Source organism: Sardina pilchardus, chromosome 16, assembly GCF_963854185.1.
Source record: "Sardina pilchardus chromosome 16, fSarPil1.1, whole genome shotgun sequence".
Classification (NCBI taxonomy): Eukaryota; Metazoa; Chordata; class Actinopteri; order Clupeiformes; family Clupeidae; genus Sardina; species Sardina pilchardus.
In genome coordinates, this window is record NC_085009.1 from 3,683,016 (window position 1) to 3,706,805 (window position 23,790).

General features: G+C 43.6%; 1 pseudogene; it reads left to right on the plus strand.

Moving 5' to 3' along the window:
* Positions 1-1,518: 1,518 nt before the first annotated feature.
* LOC134060481 (HMG domain-containing protein 3-like) lies at positions 1,519-14,284 on the plus strand (annotated as a pseudogene).
* The last annotated feature ends 9,506 nt before the right edge of the window (positions 14,285-23,790 follow it).

Below are 23,790 nucleotides of genomic sequence, written 5' to 3' on the forward strand. Positions count from 1 at the left end.
GACACCCCCTTGGAATATGCCAAGTTTTGTGGAATTTCATCCATGGGGGGCTATAAAATAAATGGATTTATGTGTACATTCAGGACTGTACACCCATCGGCCTGTAGATGGTGCTTAACCCTCTAGAGTCTAAATCCCCCGCTGGGGATTTGAAAAACTGTTCCAAACACACATCTCAATCTCTGCTAGTTTTTGTCCTAGAAACATATAAGTGACACCATTAGAAACCTTTAATGAACTAGTTTCCAAATACATATGTTTTAAAAGAGAATGGTTGATCTGGGTGCTGGATGCTACAGTCATACACACACACACACACACACACACAAACATGCAGGAACACACACACACACACACACACACACACACACAAGCACATACACACACACACACACACGCACCAGCACACACACACACACACACATGCACAAAAACGCCCACACGCATGCACACACACACCCTCACACACAGATGCACAGTACACACACACACACCTACACACACCTTACACACACACACACACACACACAGATGCACAGTGCACACACACGTGTGATGTACTATAGCCTGTGTGTGTGTGTATGGGTGCGTTTCTGTGTGCGTGTGTGTGTGTTTGCATGTGTGTATATGTGTGTATGTGCATGTTCTGTGTGTATTCTGTATGTGTTCTCTTTCTTTCTCTCTCTCTGTCTGTGTCTGTGAGTGTTCTGTGTTATCTGTGTGTATTCTGTGTGTGTTCTCTCTTTCTCTCTCTCTCTCTGTGTGTGTGTATGTGTATGTGAGTGTGTGCCTGCGTATGTGTGTGTGTGTTCACTCGCGCGCATGTGTGTGTGTGTGAGTGTGTGATCTGATATTGGAGTGACAGTGACGGCAGATAACACAGTGAACATGTACACATAGAGACACATTCAACACACACACACACACACACACACACACACACACACTCATAGACAGAGAAGCACTCATACACAAAAGCAAGCACACATGCACACACTCATTTACATACATAAAAGTTGCATTAGGGGATGGAGTAGGCGATGGAAACAAAAGCGTGATTGATATTTGCGGAGAGAATGTGCAGGACTGAGCGGCGGTCATATTGTGTATCGCTTTGCGGTACATCTAGTTTTCCCTTGTTGGACTAGCTACATAACGTTAACGTTAGCTAAGTAGTAGTTTTATCATTTCACTTTGATGCAATTATGATAATTCTCTGTTTTAGTCATTGCAAGACATACTGCTAATGTTCATAGTAATACTTTTATTGCACCAGCAGCACAGACATTTGTATGTCTTGTATTCTTAAAGGTGAGGTCCAAATACATGCATAAGCCCCTTTACTGTCATGTTAAATAACATGTATAATGTTTCAATGTTTTCAGCACCCAACACACTTCAAAGGTTGTCCTGCTGAAGGCAAATACCTAGAAAAGGGGATCTACAGATGCCCATGCTGCACGTTTTCATCAGACCATAGGTACAAATTCAAGGGCCACATAAACAACCACATCAAACATGCGGTACATCATGGAGGTAGGATTTTAACCCTTAGATGCATAGGCTACCAATACCTACACTCTTCCATGAGTGGGGTCAAAAATGACCCCAATTAGAATGCATGCGTTTTTTGCTTTAAACTCAAATAATGTCTTTCATTTTGGTTAAAGATGATGATTTTTATTAATTATTTGTCAAAGAAATTATTATTTCATGTTGGACATATGATGTATCACTTTTTATTAACATTTTATTACAAAACAGCTTTTAGAAAGGCAAAAAAGGTAAACATCCTAAAATGATCTCAACATAGGTGAATAGGGTAAAATTTTTAACTTAGAGATATCTTCATGAAACTTTACCAGTTGAATACTCACATAAATAGGAGAAAAAAACGTATTGCAAGTTTTCTGTATTTATGTTTAAATATGCTAATTAGGCCATGTCTAATTAAATATGCGCTAATTTGCATATATGTTTTGATGCGAAGAATCTGACCATTGGAAAAAGCCAGGTTGAAAATTGTTTTTTTGTAGTGTTAATATATCAAATAAAAAGACATTTACAGAGGTGATTATGAATATCTTATTTTGTTATCCAGTAAATCAGAAAATACTGCCAATTGGCTTAAAAAATGAATTTTCGCCCTATTTTTAGGCATAAAAAGTCATACAGATCAGGCCAAGAACGCTATATCAACAAATCCCTCTGTAAATATCGCTTGGTGAATTCTGCATCACAATGATAGGAAAAGTGGACATCGAAGGATCAAAAAGCGACGTCGCTATGAACGCTTGGCCGCCACATTATATGATGATACTTAGATTTATGTTGTTGTGTAAAAATAGCCTTGAGGATGGTGAGACTGCTGACATGAGATGTGATAATCAACAGTAAATGTATACCTTACTGCCACACTTGATAAAAATCAAAAGATCCTAGGGTTAACTTTTGAAATTCCAAAGAAAATGCTTGGGGTCATTTTTGACCCCACGTATGCGGATCGGTGGTATTGATACAAAACATGAAATTACTTTAAAAATATAATAATTAGACACAAATCCAAATGGCCTCATGTCAAAGACAACCTATTTGAGGAATACATGGAAGGTTAAATGAAAAAAAAATAAAATTAAGAAGATACTGCAAGAAAACAACCTCTGGGGTCATTTTTGACCCCACTTATGCATCTAAGGGTTAAACATTGTTTTACACCAGTATATTCTATAGAGTAGAGTTGTTGACGTGTGGTTTTGTTTCTGTTTTACAGAATACTACATCTGCAAGTGCAATCAACCATGTAGGTCAACGGCACACTTCCACTGTTTGCACTGCCCCCGGACAATCATCTGAAAAGACCAGGTTGTATTACATGTAAACCACTGTTCATCTGCCTCCTCCCTCCATCACCTGGCCTCTGCCGCTGGAGCCACCACCAGCACTCCAACACCGTCTCCTGCCTTCTCCTCCTCCTCCTCCCTCCATCAACTGGCCACCAGCACTCCAACACCGTCTCCTGCCTTCTCCATCTCCTCCCTCCATCAACTGGCATCTAAAACACCACCAGCACGAAAGAAAAGTCAAACTGTCATGTGTCCACATTGTGGCATCATAATAAACAGGAGAAATGTAAATGTTCATATTCACAGGAAGCACACACCTACGACCGTTGACATCACAGCCAAATACCACTTGAAATCGCAGTCAGTGGATAGCAACAAAGGTATTTTTGCAGTAGTCAAATCCTTTTCTGGCCATTCCACACCAATGCATGTGATAAAAAGGACCAGGGGGAAGGATCAAATGAGCAAATGTGAGCTGGATATTTGCAAAACAAATGCTGAGTTTGCAGAGCGTTCCAATTGTCGGCATTTTGAATGTCACCATATCCAGTCCCTTGCTTATTGCCCACCAGCTGGAAATGCACCCCCCCCCCCCCCCTCACAGAGGATGTGCTGCAGGAGATGGTTATTCATAAATGGTTTGGAGAGGACAAGAAGGCCAGATGCTTATTATTGTATTATTGATTCTTTATTGAACAATATCATGTGTTCAAAAGGATATAAAAAACACAATAAAGCCCAAAGGCTTGTTTCCATTGTGGTCCTTAGGATGGAAGGGGACTAACAGCACATAGAATAAAACATTAAAGGAAAAGGGGTCAAACAAGATACAAAAACAAAGACAGACAATAAGGACTTCCAAAAGCAGACATATAGACATGCGCTACAAAACACAACAAGGCCAGATGCTTGAAGCGGCAGAGGGAGGCCGCAGATGCAGGAACACCCTTGTCCTGCAAACTTAATATCTGTGGTCCATCTTCCAAAAGATACCTTTCTGTTTTGAGCCTACTGTATCCTATTACAGTAGGCTTGGTAGAGTCATTGTTACATATGACTGCAATCAAATATCATGGCACTGTCCATGTGCAAAGCCAAGGCAGTCATGCCTGCACAAATACATTGCAAAATGGCACTTGTACCAGTCTGAGCCAGAGCTCTTTAGAAGGACAAGGATTGTGGACCAAGAGGAAGCTTCAAACTCCTTCCCTCCAGAGGTTAAAGGTTCTGAGGAAGAAGGCCATTATCCACCAGAGGGAAAAACTATGGAGCGAATGGTTCGGTGCATTTACACCAATAAGAAAATGCCATCGGTCCTGAACAGAGATGTGATCACTGAGCATTTTCCCAGAAACTTCATCCCGGCTGAAACATTCTGTACTGAATGTTCGGATTCAACTGCTCTTGGAGAACCAGAGCTCATTACAGCCAAGGCCAAAATAATTTCGGTGACGGATGTTATTGAAGGTTTGTAAAATGTACATGTAAGCCTGCCATTTCATACCGCTTTCTGCAGTGCTTGTTTTCAGACAGACCATTTCTATTGTCCTTAATTTGCCTTCAATCAGGAATTTCACTCTACAGAAAAGAATGCTACTCCTGTGGCATGGTATACCGTTATCAGGTGTTCAGATGGAGTATACAACTTTGATGACCACACCCTACTGTAATGGCACCTCTGTCTGTTTCTGCGCAATAGTCTGCAGGTAAGATATATCATTTCTTCTATCATCTAATCAACTTGAGATTATAGGATGAACATATTTTCTATATGTGTATCATAAACAAAATCACTTGTAGCAACTGTTCTTTTATGAAGTTAATGGTTTAAGGTGCTGTGTCCACCAAACGCGTTTTTTGCGCCGACGGCGACAATTTTCAATGTAAAGTCTATGTAGCTCAGCGCTCACAGCGCTGAGCGCCCTCGGCGGAGAAAAGCTGTCGGCGCTGACCGTTTCTTGTCGCAGCGCACAGAGCGCTCAAAGTTGAAATCTGTTCAACTTTTAGAACAGCGCCAGGCTCGTCAATGGCACTTCTCGTTATAAACCGTCTCTGGTTTTGGTAACTTAGCAACAATAAACACTTATCGAAGCGCCGAGAGGAGGAGGTTGAGGGCGTTCTGGCTGTTAAAAACGCGTTTGGTGGACACAGCACCTAATTGAGTCTATGCTGATTGTACAGACCCACTATTAGTAGAGCCATTGAGGTTCTAGAGAGAACGTCTGGCAAGACCTATCCTTTCAAAAATAAGATTCTGCAAGCCCACCTGGCATTCGAAGCGCTCTCTGACCACGAATACACATATGTCTGTGTGTCATGTGGCCATAACCCTGTAACGGTTGTGATGGACCTTCACAAGAAGGGCGTCTTCAGTATGCCTGGTAAGCCCATGTCTGACTTCTCTTTCTATCTGTCTGTCCATCATTCCCTTGTGTGTGTAATTTGCTGCCCTTGTTTGAAGCATCACCTTTTTTCCTCCAAGTGAGCAACATTGAGGAGCCACCAGAGGACTTTGATGGCAATATAAATATTGAGCAGTTTTGGGAAAGGGTGTGCATGGAAATTATTTCCCGTGGGTTAGTGTCTAGTGAGTATGCAGGCAATTCATTCTATTCTTATTCAGTAGAAAAGTTGCTCTTTTGGGTTTTAGTTATGGAGTCATGCACAGTATATCAGTATTAATAGTACCAGTATATAATTGTATTTCTTCTTATTTATAGGCAACAAGGCAAATCCATTCATCGTTAGGCCAAGTTATCATTTCTGGGCTCCTTGGATAGGGCCTTACACAAGGAGGGGTAGTGTGGTCCTCAACACAGAGATTCAGAAGGTCCATTCTCCGTGCACTCCACAGGAGGAGGTGGAGTTGACCGTGACGGAGGACCGTCTCACAGATGAGCTTGTGAAGCTCAAGGTATTGATATAAAATTCTTATGTGTGCCCCAATATCAGTTAGGATTAAAGAAATGTATTGAATGTAGCAAATAATTCAGAGATAACAATGTAATTTGTGGGGGAAAACGTTTTACTTGGAAGTGCCAGTATTGTCAGAAAAAGCTTATTCTTTAATTTTGTCCTGGTTCAATACTTGTCACCCAGAACTGTGCAGGGCACATGCTTTATATACTATTATAGTATATTACTGTATGGCTGGTGGGAATAACACTTTCCTTCCTAGTACATACTGCTATGCAAATTCATATGAAGATGATACCAGGCTCTGATAACAAGGATACCACTTAGTGCAACAAAGTGAAATAGTGCCATGCTACTATATAAAACAAATCACCACTGTTCATTGTAGATGGAGGATGTGCGTGCCTTGTGTAGGCAGTGTGGGGTTGACCCCAAAGGCTCACGCATGGACCTCATCATGAGACTGCAAACAGAAATGAAAAACAGAGCATCACCTGACATATGAATCTGGGGTGCTTCTGGTAAGGTCACTCATACGAAACAATTTGATTTTTCTTTCTTTTGGTGATGACAATTGCTTGTAGGACTTTAATTATTGCATGTTCTGTTTTCTCTGTCAGGTGGCTGGGCAGTAGTCACATGCCCATGTGCTGTGGTATATGCGGTGAAATGTAACTTAAGAGCAGAGAGCCCAAGGGACTACACAGACCTGCTATTGTCAATGAAGCATTTTCCCAATATCACGTTGTATGACTTTGCACGAGGGCTGGCAACCCATGCGAACAACAGAGAGCAAGGAACTTTCAGCCCAAATGATGCTGGAGCCCACCCCAACCAACATATCGCTTGCCAGTTCAGGGCAAGTGAAGGTTGAATTGCCATGGCAAGCGGTAAAGAAAGATTTTCCAGATAGCAATGGGCACCCTATTACCGGTCATTTGAGCATTATGCTCTGTATGACAGATTCCACGAAGACAACACAAAGGATCCCAGAGATGTGTTTAGGAGGATAGAACTTGTCCCAGAGATATGTGGCTGGCTTAACAGTCAGACTGCTGAACAACTATTCTCTGGGATTAGAAAAAAAAAATATTTCCTCAACATGATGACCCCTTAGTCACATGTTTCTTTGATGAGGAATATCTTGCACCATTACAACAACATAAAGAATTTGGCGACCCTTGAAACAATGAGAAAGACGCTGGGTGGAGTACAAATTCAGTTAAATTATGTTGGACAGACAGTGCTTGGTATGTATTACAGTGACATAACATTTTCATGCTACTGGACACTGATAGTTGTCACATGCACCTTAATTTACATTTTTGTTGATGTTGGATTACAATTCTGTAGATTTCTGCCAGAGACACCACCACTGCAGATGAGGGCCAAGATCAGGCTCCAAACACTGCTTCGGCAGACACACCAGACCTTATTACAACAATAAGTTGGCTTGCGCTGGGCTGCACATACTTACAGATGGTACGGGTTGAGAATGCTCCTTTCTTTCCCGCACATCGGGACTCCCGAAGCATCGGGAAAACTGCAACCGCAAGGGGGCAACATAGACCGCCCTAATAATATGAAGGTTCGGCTCATGGAAAAACCAGAGGACACCGCGCTGGTGACAAGCGGAGAAAAGAGACATGACGCTCGGCATGTTAGATTGCAGTTGCAGAGTTTTCGAATGTTTACAGCCTACCTCACAGCTCTCTCACTCGACGTAGCCTATAACTCAGTCAGTCCAGCAGAGATGCCAGAGCAACGTTTTGGCCAATGGAGGGGGAGAGAAATGCTCCGCATATCCGTCTCATTTAATCATTAAAATGAAAGTGATGACTGGCGAAATTAATCAAACGACGTTTCAATAAACCATTGTTGAAATGAATGAAAATGGTTTTAGAAAATCGCCTATAGGCCTATCAGAAGGAAATAGCCTTCAATTCAACCTGAAATACTCGAAAGGCAACCTTAGATTAATTCATGAATTCATTACGGTTAGCCCATTTCCGTGTATAGGCAATTTTAAAACGGAGGCATGTTCATTTTAACCGGCGACGCTGGGTAGCCTACATGTACCCAGCACTTGTTATCACAGATTTTGTCCCCACCACTTTTGACGACTGAAAATAAAATGTATTTAACAGAAATCTCTTTAATACATGCCTATGCTTGTCACTTTACTTATAACCGTAGGCTACATGCATGGAGAAGATCGCGCATTTTGTAACATTGTAACAATGGATGGTCAGATATGCGATAGGGCAGTGAGGGTGATTCATTGTAACCATCGACTAGGAGGCCTAGCTCCGCAATATAAGTTTCTAGGAACGTATGAATCGTATGCATGTTCATGTTGATTCAGAGATAGGCATAGACTACCATAGGCTGCTGGGCGTCAAGCTATATGACAGCATTTTATCATGTGGTGAATTAATAACTAACGTCAGTTTAACATGTCAGAACTTTTGATCGGCGTTTCAAGTCCATGGCGCGAATAAAGCATCATAATGGCACAATTGAGCTGTGGCGCAACTGGTTGGAGCATGTCCAAGGTACGTCAGCGACCGGGGTTCGAAACCCACCCGAGGAACCTCTCCGGAACTCATCAAGAGAAAAGTTGTCGTTTTATTAAAAAATGAAAGATTTTCTGTTTTGCGATTTTTTTTATGTTTGCGATGTCTGCTGAAAAGAAAAGTTAATAGCCTATGTGAATTCGTGGTTCAGCGCACACTCACGCACATTTTTACATTGACGAGTCGGGCTCAGGTGTCTGTCGAGAGAGAGAAGAGGGAGAGGCAGTCGTCCTCAGTGCCACATATAGGTAGGCTATAATGTAGTGAACTGGTTAGACGAGTGTGGGGGAGGAGGCATGATCGCACAAGACAATTGCTCTTCATGAAATGGATCTCACATACGGCTGTCGATTTTTAAATGTAGCCTAGGCCTACTACACCACTTGCGAAATCGGACGTGGCACATAGCCTAATTATTAGGCTACTGGATTTAATATAGCAAATCCATGGACTTTGTTCATCCTATATATACAATAAGTATAATATCCGACAATCCAAAACGATAACGAGATCTCCCAGAAACGAAAAACAAGTTTGTTGAGTAGCCTAGTCCTTCCAACAATCTCAGCTTTTGCGTTTGATAGATAAAAGGCATCCTGTCCTGCTGTATTCCAATGAGAAAAAAAAAACATCCAAGGTATAGGGTCACGGTAATGCAGAATGCATGAATCTCTCTCTCTCTCTTTCTCTCTCTCTCTCTCTCTCTCTATGTATAGACCTGGCTTTTTACCAAATGGCGAACCTCGAAAATTATTTAGGATATAGAGCCGTGTCCATTACGCACTACAGTTATTTTTTAGGCTATTGTTTTATTTGAGTGTTTTTGTCTACCATGGCAAACATAGTTGAAACGTTCGCTTTAAACTTATGTATTGTTTTAAGAGAATATGCCAATGATAATGGCACTTTATAAAAACAACAAATTCTTAGGATTTGTCCTCTCACCTGCAGCAGGCCCATTCAAAAGCCCATCCACCTAATTTGCATTTGAAAGAGCCAATCACTAAAGTGACACATTTAGTCTGGAAAAAGTAGCAGGCTAGCCTACTTTATGAGTTTTTTTGACCCCTCTAATAAATTGCCTATAGGCCTACTACGATATGGAGGAAGGGCTGCCTAACTGTTCCCCCTAAGAGTTTTTTCATAAGATAAAATGTTTACGCTATTTAAGTTTAGGATTTGGTAGACAAGACAACCTCGGAAAAGTTCTTCAGATAAACATTTTTTTATTGAATTAAAGGAAAGAAAATGTATCACCGGGGTTTCGGGGCTTGCGAAGGCATTCGTTGATCTTATCGATGCAGTCCTTGCGGCCTCTCCCCATCGTAGGAAACTTTCTGTTTAGTTTTGACAACACAAAGGCCTTCACGTTGTGTGGCAGTGCTTGCTTGCCCTTCGATCCATCCCAGTTGGTGGTTTTGCACCTGTCCCTGAGTTATAGTCTATATCATGGGTCTTCAACCGGGGGTCAAGGCGTTCTGCGTGAATTCATTAATCCAACGTTCTCCGCGATGTCATAGCCTACTGTGATATCCTAGTATTAGAAACTGTGTTTAGAATGATTTAAGAGTCGGCCAGTAGAGGGCGCTCCAACGTTAGATATGGTGCTCGGTTACTGTTAAGCTAGGGTAGAAGAAGTATGCTTCAGCTAGAGTTCGGAAGCAGGGTTTAACTTGACGTGTTTGTGTTAGTACCAAGACTGCTAATAAACTATCAAAGAGATTATATGGTGGACAACCTGTTTACTAAGATACTACATCTTTCTGGCGACGAGGATTTTAATCGCTGAGGTGGTTGCTGGAAGATTGAATTGCAACTCGGATCTGAGAGCTGTGTGGGATTGCTAGCACCTAGCAAAGTGAGGAAGAAACAACGTCTTGAACTGGTAAGAAGGAGGGAGAAATAACGGAGAAAGGATGACTACTATTGGCACACTAGCGGCGTTTGATGTAAAAAATCAGACGTGGGAGGAATACTGTGAAATAATGGATCAGTTTTTTGAGGCAAATCAGATTGACAACGGAGATAGGCAAAGAGCCGTACTCATAAGTGTCGTTGGGCCCGTCACATACAGTTTGATGAGGAGCCTTGTAAGCCCAGATAAGCCAAAGGACAAAACTTACCATCAACTAGTGACAATGTAAAAAAATCACTTTCATCCGAAGCCTAGTGAAATTGTGCAACGATACAAATTTGATTCGCGCACTCGGAAATCAGAAGAATCTGTATTGGAATATGTAGCAGAGCTGCGCAGACTGGCGCAGGATTGCAACTACGGGGACAAGCTAGGGCAAATGTTGAGGGACAGGCTCGTGTGCGGGATCAATGATGAGCGTATTCAGAGACGTCTCCTGTCAGAAACAGAGTTAACGTTTGACAAAGCGCTGTCCATTGCTGTAGCAGTAGAGACAGCAAATAAAAATGCCCAGGATCTGCAAAATTCGAGTGCGTCGGTGAAGTTCATTAAAACAAAGAAAGGCACACCGGATTCCAGTGTTTTCAAAGAAACAGGGAATGAATGTTATAGATGCAAGGGAACCAGACATAATGCAGCAGACTGTAAATTCAAACAAGAGAAATGTCATGCTTGCGGTAAAGTAGGACATATTGCAAGAGCATGCCGTGGAAAAAAAACATGGAATCAGGGAAGCAAAGAACATGGGGATGTAAAGAGAGAAAAGAAGCGGGATTCATACCACCGTTCGCACAATGTGCATGAAAGGCAGGACACAAGTGAAAGTGATAGCTCAGACGATGCAACACTCACACTGCATTGCATGAAGTTTCGATTAGGACAAATGAGCGAGGGGCGTCTCAGAAGAGTAGACCCCTACATGGTGGAGATGAAAATTAATGGGAAAGGTGTGCGTTTCGAAATAGACACCGGCTGTAGTCTTACAGTTATGAATGAGCAGACATTACAAAAGCTTTGGAAAGATACCAAATGTCCAACAGTGAAGCCAGTGAAAATCCATTTGGAGACTTATACAGGCGATCCTGTTAAAGTGATAGGAGTGGCATCAGTCAGAGTTAAATACAAGAAGCAAAGCTGCACACTACCCCTGGTGGTGGTGGAAGGGAAAGGCCCCAGCTTACTAGGGCGTAGCTGGTTGGAGAAAATTAAAATCAATTGGAAAAAAATCAAAGACAGTCGCAAAGCCTGTGAATTGCAGCATATGAGAACAGAGACAAAAACACTACAACAAGTGTTAAGCCAACACGAGAACGTGTTTAAAGAGGAATTGGGCACGCTGAGAGGCACCAAGGCCACGATTCACGTTAAGGCGAACGCAGTTCCTCGTTTCTTCCGCCCCCGGTCAGTCCCATATGCCATGCGGGCCAAGGTTGATGAAGAAATAGACAGGCTGTTGAAAGACGAAATAATCACGCCAGTGAAATGGGCAGAATGGGCTGCACCTGTTGTCCCCATTGTCAAACCGGACGGACATGTAAGACTGTGTGGAGACTACAAGCTGACCGTAAATACGGTTTCATCACTAGAACAATATCCAATACCACGGGTGGAAGACCTATTCGCAGCGCTGTCAGGTGGAAAACAATTCTCTAAATTAGATATGAGTCATGCGTACCAACAAATACTCATGGATGAAGAGTCCAAGAAATACTTGGCGGTTAATACACACAGAGGGCTTTTTACATACAATAGACTCCCATTTGGGGTTGCGTCCGCCCCCGCCATTTTTCAAAGAACCATAGAAGGTCTCTTAAGAGGGATTCCACGAGTGGCGGTATACCTTGATGATATACTTCTAAGTGGAATGAACGAGGCAGACCACCTGAGAAATCTTGAGGAGGTTTTAACTAAACTGGAAGAGGCAGGGTTGCGTTTGAAAAGAAGTAAATGCATGTTCCTGCAAGAGGAAGTAGAGTATCTGGGACATAGGGTGGATGCTCAGGGGCTTCATCCGGTGAAGAAAAAGGTGAAAGCCATCATGGAGGCGCCCCCTCCCACAAATGTCACTGAACTTAAGTCATATTTAGGTTTATTAAATTACTACAACAAATTCCTCCCCAATCTGGCAACCCTCTTGGCCCCATTACATGAACTCTTACGGCACAATGTGCACTGGAAATGGCTCAAAGAACAGGAAGAGGCCTTCCAAAAGTCTAAAGCCTTACTGAACTCAGCAGAGGTATTAGTCCATTACTCTGCAGACCGAGATTTGATAATGTCATGTGATGCGTCACCTTACGGCGTTGGTGCGGTTTTATCGCACCTGATGGAAGATGGCAGTGAGCGTCCTTTGGGGTTCATGTCACGAACACTGTCGCCTGCTGAAAAAAGGTACTCACAACTAGATAAAGAGGGATTGGCGGTTATATTTGGTATTCAGAAATTTCACAAATACCTTTATGGACGAGCGTTCACCATCCACACAGACCATAAGCCGTTGATCTCTCTCTTCAATGAGAAAAAACCCATACCACAAATGGGGTCCCCGAGAGTTCAAAGATGGGCTGTACATTTGAGTGCCTACGAATACAACATAGTATACAAACCAGGAAAACAGAATTCAAATGCTGATGCATTGAGTAGGCTGCCAGTGTCTGAAATAGTGTGTGAGGAAGCGAAAGAGCAAGTCTTGATGATGGACCTTCTGGATGACACACTGTTAGACACGACTAAGATTAAGCGCTGGACAGCTAAAGATGTGATATTGTCCCAAGTTCATGCTCACGTGCTAAAAGGGTGGCCAACAGTGGTAGATTCCAGTGTAAAGCCATTTCATCAGCGAAGAATGGAACTAAGTGTACGGGATGGATGTGTGCTTTGGGGTGCTAGAGTAATTATACCCACCAAAGGTAGAGAGAAAATTCTGAAGCTGCTGCACCAAACCCTCTCTGGCATGTCAAGGATGAAAGGACTAGCTCGATCGTATGTATGGTGGCCGGGAATGGATCAGGATGTGGAGAGGGAAGTGCTGTCATGTGAGGAGTGTCAAAAACACCACAAGTCACCACCGGCCGCACCGTTACATCCATGGGAGTGGCCAGAGTCACCGTGGTCAAGGATTCACGTGGACTATGCAGGGCCCTTCCAAGGTGAGATGTTTCTGTTGATTGTGGATGCTTACTCCAAATGGCTAGACATCTACCCGGTGAAGACGGCCACTTCCCAGGTTACAATAGAAAAGCTAAGGCAGAGTTTCAGTGTTTTTGGATTACCGAAAATGTTGGTGTCTGACAATGGAACATGTTTCACAAGTGCTGAATTTGAGTCCTTCATGAAACAAAATGGCATCAAGCATGTGAGATCAGCACCGTTCCACCCTTCTTCTAATGGGCTGGCAGAGAGGGCGGTCCAAACGTTCAAAGGAGGGATGAAAAAGATGAAAGGTGATTCGGTACAAACCAGGTTGTCAAGATTCCTGTTCAGTTACCGTATCACGCCTCATGCGACAACAGGCCTGTCGCCGGCAGAGTTGATGATGTCACGCAGACTCCGATCTGTTTTTGACCTGCTACTACCAGACGTGAAATCAAAAGTGCAGGAAAAGCAACTGAAACAAAAACAGGCCCATGACACAAGCAAAAGACTGAGAAGTTTCTCCACAGGGGATAAAGTGTTTATTAGAAACTACGCTTATGGTCCTAAATGGGTCCCTGCTGTCATTCAGGATGCCTCCGGTCCAGTGTCATATACTGTCATCATTGGAAGTGGCCAAATAATGAAGAGACACGTGGATCAAGTGAGGGCCAGATTGTCTGACACCGTGCCAAACCAAGAGCCCGAGAGTGAATTGGGACCATCATTAGATTTTGATGGTGCTGTGGGCTCTGGGCTTACAGGACTGGCAGAGACAGAAGACCGTCCTGCGAGTGAGCCGGATCAGCAGTCTACTTCAGTGGTCCAAGTTCCACCAGGTTCACCGGTGGTCACAGAAGTGCGACACTCAGAGCGGGGGAGACGGTCACCTCTGCATCTAAAGGACTTTGTTAGATAGAGTGAGATCTTTTCCCAGGAATAGAGCAACAATGCGCTCTGATCTCACTGGAAGGACGTACCTTCCTAGTTAAAAAAAAAAAAAAAAAGAAAGAAAGAAAAGAAAGAAAAAAGAGAAATGTTGAATTACAATGATGTTCATGATTTATGTATTTTTGGGATACCTGTTTAGGAGAGAGAAATGTTGAATTACAATGATGTTCATGATTTATGTATTTTTAGGATACCTGTTTAGGAGAGCATGTAATACAGGCCTTAAACACATAATGAGCCGTTCGCTTAAAGGTGGGGAGATGTGATATCCTAGTATTAGAAACTGTGTTTAGAATGATTTAAGAGTCGGCCAGTAGAGGGCGCTCCAACGTTAGATATGGTGCTCGGTTACTGTTAAGCTAGGGTAAAAGAAGTATGCTTCAGCTAGAGTTCGGAAGCAGGGTTTAACTTGACGTGTTTGTGTTAGTACCAAGACTGCTAATAAACTATCAAAGAGATTATATGGTGGACAACCTGTTTACTAAGATACTACACCTACCATCAAAATGAAACGATAACGATAATCTTGTGTGTTTGTGTTTCCTTGTGTAAGACAAGTTATATTTACACAAGATGCAGAGGCTCTCTGTCTGTATCAGGTTGAGCAAATGAAGCTTTGCCTGAATTTAGCTGAATTTATACCACCAGAGAGGGTTAAAGCGGAACTTCTCACACTTGAATATTAATTCGCCAATGTGAATGTAACGGTAAACACAGCAACGTTGTATCTAAGACAGCGGCAATATAAACGAAAATGACAGTAGCAGTGGTATAAACGGGATAATCAACTCCGCGCCGTGCGTTTATAGGAAAATAATGCACTGCAATAATGCCTGCGGCGTCGGGACCTTATTAACACTTAAAACGTGCATTATTTTCCTAGAAACGCACGGTGCGTCGTTGATTATCCCTTACATATCCACCTTAGTTGACCCTTGTGACATTCATTCTATTATTGGGCGAGTTTATGCAACATTATGTAAAGAATTATCAGAAACGAGTTGTATAAAGCAGTTACCCCCCTGTTAAAAATAACTTATGTTTAGAATGTGTGCGTACGTGTGTGTGCGTGCGCGTACGTGCATGCATGTAGGCACTAATGACTGACGGTTCAAATGATAGGCATGATTTGAGGTGTGCCAGGTGTGGGGGTCGCTCTCACAGCCAAGGGGTCCTTGGGCTGAAAAAGGTTGAAGACCCCTGGTCTATATGAGTAAGCGCTTATGCTCTAACCGCATAATAAAAGAAGCACCTGCATTCCACAGCAGTGCTTATGGCAAGGCTATTAACACCTGTCACTGAGCTATGGACAAGCAGTTATGCTCGAAAATTATCATAATAACAGACACACCTAATTGTATGGCTCTATGTTTAAACACATAAAATTAGCAAGCATTTCCTCCCGATAGCAGCAACGTTTGCTTTCTTTTTCTGTCGGTCCGCGGTTGCTTGGTCAATTGCGCAGCAAATTATCAGATCACCGGACCTAATTTCACTCCATGTCTCGCGGACCAGCAGCAGTCTCCACGTTTCGCGGCCCATAGTTTGAGAAACGCTGCATTAAAGTGTCATTTGGTTGTAGGCTATATGTTTAGCGATTTATTTGTGTGTTTTTCATTGTAGTGTGTGTGCATTGCGTAGTTCCTTAAAATACGGAACAAATCTGTTCAATACGGAAGAAGAACTAACTATTACCTATATATTTCTTATAACGAAACGCAAAGAAAAAATACGAGGACTGACCGTCTCGTTTCTCCGCGTTTCCCCCAATACCATGGCGACAAAGAGAAATAAATATGATTTGACATTTAAGCTGATTGCTGACAAATTTGCCACACAATTCGGGAGAAGCAGCGGACAGGAGCGCCACCACAAGCAGGCACTTCTAGCCCAAATTAACATGGCAACGTTGCCTATGACTAAAGTGTCTAAGTAGGCTAGTCCTACTAATATTACATTTGATTGGTAACATGTTTGTAGCGCGCCAGTTTACCCATCCCCTACATCAGGGGTCTCAAACTCAAATGAGCTGGGGGCCACTGTAACCAACATCAACTGGTTGGGGGGCCGCATAGGTTGCCACTCCCCCCCCCCCCCCCCCAAGTCTGTGGTTTACGAAGGTGTAAATACTGTATAGCCTGTCATGATATGTATAATTACTACATGCTTATATACATGTAATGTGGAAGCCACAAGGCGGCGCTGGTCAGTTGATTAAAGTGATAGCTAAAACCTACAACAGGTCTGTCGTGTCTGCTCCATTAAATAATATCTAAACATGGTGGTGTCAGAAGTAAAAAATTAAGACTATAAACGCTTTTTCGACCATGGAAGGACTTAAGCCACCTGCTGGACTTGATCTACTGCACGGGAACCTGTCAGAAAACTGGAGGAGATTTCGACAAAGGTTTGAACTGTATTTAGCCGCGGCCGGAGGTGCTAGCAAGTCAACTAAGGTACAGTCGTCACTATTCCTTCATGTTGCCGGAGAAGAGGCAGTGGAAGTGTATAATACCTTCACGTATGAAGCAGAAGACGATAAACATAAATTACCGATAATACTGGATAAATTCGAAGAATACTGTAACCCAAAAAAGAACACTACGTATGAACGTTACAAGTTTTTCACGTGTGTGCAAGGGGACATGTCTATTAGCCAGTATATTACAGAGTAGGGATGCAACGGTTTTCAATAATTTATTGAACCGTTCGGTTTGGCCTGTTCGGTTCAATAGACTCACCTAAACCGCAATATTTCGGTATACGCGACATTAAACTTTTTATTTAATACAAGGTTATTGCACGCGCGTAGCCTGGGAGCGATAGCAAGGAGTGCTTAGGACCCGGGGGATGAGTTTTCTCTGACTGTTCAGCTTGCCTCTCGTCAACCTTGCAACAACCAATCAGAATTTTACTGAATTTCCCAAGACCCAATAAGCACGTTGAAATGCAAATGAAGGAGTCATGTGAGAAGAAACAAACTTTACCGGCGGCTGCACGATCATGGCGACATTCGAAGTAGCCTACGAACAAGTCAAAAAGACCGTCAGTAAACAAAGCACAGTGTGCAAGCACTGCTTCACAACGATCACCTAATAAAGGTAACACATCCAACATGTCGGCCCACTTGCGCCATCATCACCCGGCTGTAACCTTAAGTGGAGCAGCACGGAGAGCTAGTTAGCCACCGAAAACCCAACCATCCATTGCTGCAGCCTTTCGGCAACAATATTCCTATAATTCCCAAAAACACAAAGACATAACGAATGCGATTGGCGTGTTCATAGGAAAAGACATGATGCCCTGCCTATACGGTGGTTTTGGGTATGGGATTTCGCTACATGATAAATGTTCTCGATCATCGCTTCAATATCCCCTCCGGCACGCATTTCAGCAGTAAGATTCCTGAACTGTACGAAGTGTGTAAGAGAGAAGTTGAAAGTGACTTTTAAAGTTTACATTTTATGCAACCTACTTAATATTACAAAAGGGCTGTATGTTCTGTAAGACAACAGGTAAGGGATAATCAACGACGTGCCGTGCGTTTATAGGAAAATAATGCACGTTCGAAGTGGTAATAAGGACCCGACGCCGCAGGCGGACACTTCGATAAGTGCATTATTTTCCTAGAAACGCACAGGGCGCGGAGTTGATTATCCCGCTTATACCACTGCTACTATCATTTTCATTTATATTGCCGCTGTCTTAGATGCAACATTGCTGTTTTTACCGTTACATTCACATTGGCGAATTAATATTCAAGTGTAATAAGCCCAAAAGAAGGGAACTACATCATAGCCGTGTGGTATATAGAAAAATAATGCACGTTTCAAATAGCGCACCACAATAGGAAATTTGACCAAGCAGTGGTATAATAAATAAATAATTACACATTACTTTATGCTGAACTTCACTATGGATAATATTGCCTGTTTATGACAGAAGGCAATGATGGTGTTCTTTTCTTATAATACATTTTTGTGATTCTGCTTCATCTGTGTCTGGCTATGCATTTAATATTTTCTCTGCAAGTGTAAGTAGAAGCACATTGTTGATTTGAAATAGAAAAGGCAAATATAACCTCCTGTATGCTAGAGCCAAGATAATATTGATATATTGAAACCGAACCGTTACCGTGGCCCAAAAACCGTGATACAAACCGAACCGTGGCAAAACTGTACCGTTGCATCCCTATTACAGAGCTAAAGCTAAAGGCAAAATCATGTGAATTCGGACAGTTGCAAGATTCCCTTATCAGAGATAGGGTTGTCTGTGGAATAACGTCGGATTCAATGAGAGAGAGGCTGCTTAGGGAAGTGGACATTTCTCTCGAAAAGGCTATACAGTTGTGCCTAGCGTCGGAAACGTCTAAAGCACAAATTAAACAAATGCATGACGAGGATAGTGCACAAGCTTCCACACGAGAAAACAAGCCTGTGGATGCAGTAAAACATAAACAGACACGCAAAAAGGATCAACACAATAAAACGAAAGTGAGTGAGAAAGAGAAAGTAAGCACGTTTGATTGTAAACGATGTGGAATAGAGCATGCAGCACGTAAATGTCCTGCTTATGGCAAACAGTGCAAGAACTGCGAGAGAATGAATCACTTTGCCAAGATGTGTAGATCGAGGAAAGTTCACGCAGTTGACGACGGTGACGTCACGGATCAGGAAGAAAGTCTGTTCGTGGGTGAAGTTAATGCAAAGACACAGACACAGACTGATGAATGGACTGTTGAATTAAAGTTGGAGCACAAACATGTAAAATTCAAACTTGATACAGGTGCTCAAGCTAATGTCATTCCTTACAGTTTACTGCAACGAATAGGAAAAAAGAACATACTCAGACCCACAAATGTGAAACTTTCAACATACACTGGAGATAAAATACATGTGAAAGGAAAGTGCAACTGGACAGTGAAATACAAAAAGAAAGCATTCGTTTTAGAATTCATTGTTGTGCAAAAAGATTCCAAACCCATACTTGGAATTCAGGCATGTGAACAAATGGGGCTCATCAAGAGAGTGATGGCGCTGAATAAAGGTGACACAATGGACATCTTTAAGGAATATGCTGATGTGTTTGAGGGCATAGGTTGCCTAGAAGGAGAACACACCATTCAAATTGATGCAAGTGTGACACCAAGGAAACCTAGGAAAATTCCTGTCACTTTGAGAGAAAAACTTAGAACAGAGTTGAACAGAATGGAAAAAATGAAAGTAATTACAAAGATAGAAGAACCCACACAGTGGGTTATAGATTCCTTAGACTCGCATTTGGAATTAATTCCGCACCAGAAGTGTTCCACAGGACAGTGAGACAGCTGTTTGAAGGGATTGAAGGTGTTGAGACATATATTGATGACATTATGATTTGGGGCGAGACAAGAGACATGCATGATAGCAGATTGAAACAAGTGCTGGAGAGAGCAAGAGCCAAGAACTTCAAGTTGAACAAAGAAAAATGCAAAGTAGTGATGAGACGCACGGCCTGAGCCCTTCCTAATGATTAGGGCGGTCACAGCCAATGGTGTGCGTTGCCGTTCTATTTAGTCTGGAGTAGCCTTATGTTGGCAGACGCCGTGATTGGTCTCCATGTGACTTCCTGTTTTGCCCCTCCAGTCGACTTTCTACCGCGCTTTCATCTGTTGCTTGGCGGTGTTCGGTCTGGGTTAGTGGTTTTGGTGCTGGTTGTCAATGTCCGTGAATTGTAGAGGCAAACATTCAGCGGAGCTTCGTGAGCTCGCCGCTGACTAAGTGGGAAGCTGTCAACTTCCTGGTACTTCGGGTCGTATCTGTGTCTCCTGCTGTTTTTGCCATATTCGTTGCTTACACCGAGGCGATATCTGCCCTGACCGGGCCACTACTCTGAAGATAACGGCGAAGACGTCGGCAACCACAGTTCGATACAAATGTTGTCTTGTCCGTGTGTGTTGTAACTTGTCGGTGTCATTACGAACGCATGTCTGTGAGTGGATTTATGTGTACGTGTGTGTGCGCGAGTGTATTTGTGCCCTGGGGAAAACGTGGGTAGCTTCAGGAATCTGGCTTAATGTTTTGCCTTGTATTACCTACATGTTAAACCCCTGGCAGGAGGCCCGTCATAGCTGTGGATAGCCAGTAGGCCATCACGTATGTAACCATTGAAGCCTGATTTATGTCTGTCTGTTGGTTTTCTTTGTTCTTTATTTTCTCTACTTGTATGTTGGTCATTGTCTTGTTCTCTTTTGATTTATGTTTTTGACACTGGTGGGAGGCCTTCTGTAACTGCTGTAGATCGCTAGTGATCCCATTGCAGGCCACCCTTTGTCCTTATATTTTGGTTTTCTTTCTTTTTGTTTCTTTTGATTTGCTGCATGCTGTGCGTTGGATACTAGCACTGGTGGGAGGCCATCTTGAATTTGCTGCGGATCATCAGTGGTCCGCTTAGCCGCCCAATACATCTATCCTTCTGGCATTGTGTCTGCGTGTGGGTCGTGCATGTGTTTGTTGTGCATGTGTTTGTTGTGCATGTGTTTGTGGTACATGTGTTTGTTGTGCATGTGTTTGTTGTGCATGAGTTCGTGGTGCGTGTGGTTGTGCATGTGTTGGTTGTGCATGTGTTGGCTGTGCGTGTATGGTTGTCTGGTTTTCACCTCTTGTTGTTCTTAGGTGCTGAGGGCTCTAGGCAGGGAGGCAGTTACATCCTCTAGGGGGAGGTGTCCCCTTTTCCTTTGTGCGTGTGGTTCACGTGTGCCCCTTGAATGGGATTTCTACTTATTTTTGCTATTGTGCTATATCTTGTTTTTTGAGGTGTGTATGTGCAAGCACGAGTGCCTGGCTGGTGTTTTTGGGATCCATCTCCTGGCAATTCGCCCCCTGCTGGTAAGCCTCAGCCCTGATAAACTTGTCTACGCTCCTCTCCCATGGTATGATTGAAACTTGTCTTGTTTGTTGTCTTGTATGTTTGACATTTTTATCCTTGTAATAAAGACAACCTATTATTGGAACTCTGCCTCTGGTGTCTTAGTCAACGAACTTGTGTGCTAAATTCTAATTGTGTATTTATTGGTTGATATCTCCCTGGGTGCAATTCCCAGGGTGGCGTAGTCTGCTACCCCCTACTGGTAATGCCACATTTGGCGTAGTCAGGGCAGGATCGACTTCCAAACACCAGGGGCGCATGTTCTGATAATTGTTGTCTTTACTGTGGTTGTTGCCGTAAAAGCTTATTTTTCACTTCAGGCATTTTGATTAACCTGTTCTTTCTATATGTGGGTAGGTGTGTGTTGGCAAAAACAGCAGGAGGCTTAGTTTGACCCTTGCAGCGCTTGCATCTCCTTGACAGTGGACATATTGGTAAGTCATTCTTTTTGTTGTAAATATGGAAGCCGAGTTACAGGAGCTTAGGGAGATGGTGGCTCAGCTTAAAGCTGACAATGAGAAGTTGAAGCAGAGGCCAATTCCAGGATCCCTGGGTGATGCAGGCTCATCCTCTCCCTCAAATGTACCTTTGCCTGGTGAGCCTGGGCCCCCGGTAGCACAGAGATTAGTGTTTGTTCCCCGTGATAGAAAGTGTCCCATGTTTAATGGCAAGTCAGGGATGAAGGTTACTGAATGGTTTGAAGAGGTGGAAGCTTGCATGCGGGCTCGGCACCTTTCCGTAAATGATCAGGCTTTCTTTCTGTACGACCATTTAGAAGGGGAGGCCAGACAGGAGATAAAGTATCGGCCGAGTACTGACCGAAATGATCCTAAAAAGATCAAAAATATTCTCCAGGAACTGTATGGGTGCTCCCAGTCCTATGTAGCCTTGCAAGAGGCCTTCTTTTCTAGAAAGCAGCAAGATGGCGAAACATTATTGGAATTCTCTTTGGCTTTAATGAATCTTATGGACAAAGTTAAGAATCGTGCACCCTCTGGTTTGGTGAATGCGGAGGTTTTGTTGCGAGATCAGTTCTCAGAGCATGTTATTGATGGTACCTTACGGAGGGAACTTAAGCAGCTTATAAGACGCCAGCCAACCATGACCATGTTAGAGCTCAGAGCAGAGGCTATCAGGTGGGAGCGTGAAGGCATGCCAGGTGGCACGAGGGGTCGCAGTCAGTCGGTTCCATCTATACACGGTGTCCAGTATGCAGTACAGGGAGGCCCTATGCCCGTTCCTAGCAGCTCCACTCAGGGATCTGAGTTATCAGAGCTGAAGGACATGTTGAGACGTCAACAAGAGCAGCTCAATCAGCTGTCCCAGAGTGTGGCTATGTTACAGCGTCCTCAGCACAGGCCTCGGGGTAACCCCGTCATATGCAGGCGGTGTCAGCAGCCTGGCCATTTTGCCCAAGATTGTGATGGGCCTCGGGTCCCCCCTCGCGCCCAGGGCCCCATGGCTGGTCACTCTAGAGGCGATGGACAGTCTTCTCGTCAGTTGGCGGGAAACTGGCACCCACCGAACTGCTGAGCCAAAGTTCAGGTGGGGGGTTGCCTGGCTCGAGTAATTTGTCCGTCAGATCTAGCTTAATGTCATCATGTCCCCATTTAAATGTACTTATGGGTGGAGTCTCTGTACAATGTTTAATAGATACTGGGTCTATGGTGTCCACCATCACAGAGACATTCTTTGTAAATCACTTTGAGCCCTGGGGCTCTGACCGTTTACGTTCCTGTCAATGGCTACAACTCCGGGCCGCCAATGGGCTGGCTATACCCTATGTAGGCTACTTAGAACTGGACGTTGAACTTTGTGGAAAGTCTGTACCACGCTGTGGTGTTCTAGTTGTTAAAGACCTGCCTGGGGGGGTTGGCCTCCAGGCACCTGGTGTGGTTGGAATGAACATCCTGAACAAATGCTACTATGAGCTCTTTGGGCAATATGGTCCTGCCCTTTTCAGTCTGCCCTCTGTCTCTCAGGCCCACAGTGCCGTTGTTGAGGCCTTACAGCAGTGTCATTACGCAGAGACTCACCCCATTAGGCCAGGGAAAGTGAGGGCTCGTGGAGGTCGAGCCCATCGCATCCCAGGTGGCACTATGGTGATGGTAGCAGCTACATGTTCAGCACAGTTTTCCAACACACCTGTTTTGTTTGAACCCACTGACAGAGGGCTCCCTGCTGGCTTGTTGGCTTCGCCATCTATGATTAGAGTGACCCATGGTACTAGCTACATACCGGTAGTGAATGTAAGCACGACAGATGTATTGCTATATCCCCGCACGGAGTTGGGTAGCTTGTGTGGTGCGCAAGTAGTGAGTTTGTCAGAGAATATCACTGAGGTCAACACTATGACTGCCACCGTTTCCTCCCAGATGGCAGCACCTTCAGTACAGGCGCAGCTTGAGGAGGTTGACCTCTCTGTCTTGCCAGTTGCAGATCAGGAACAAGTCCGTGCTTTGTTACAGCGGTTTAGTGGAGTCTTTGCCAGCCATGATGGTGACCTGGGTTGTACAAACCTCATCTCTCATCAGATCCCACTAACTGACGA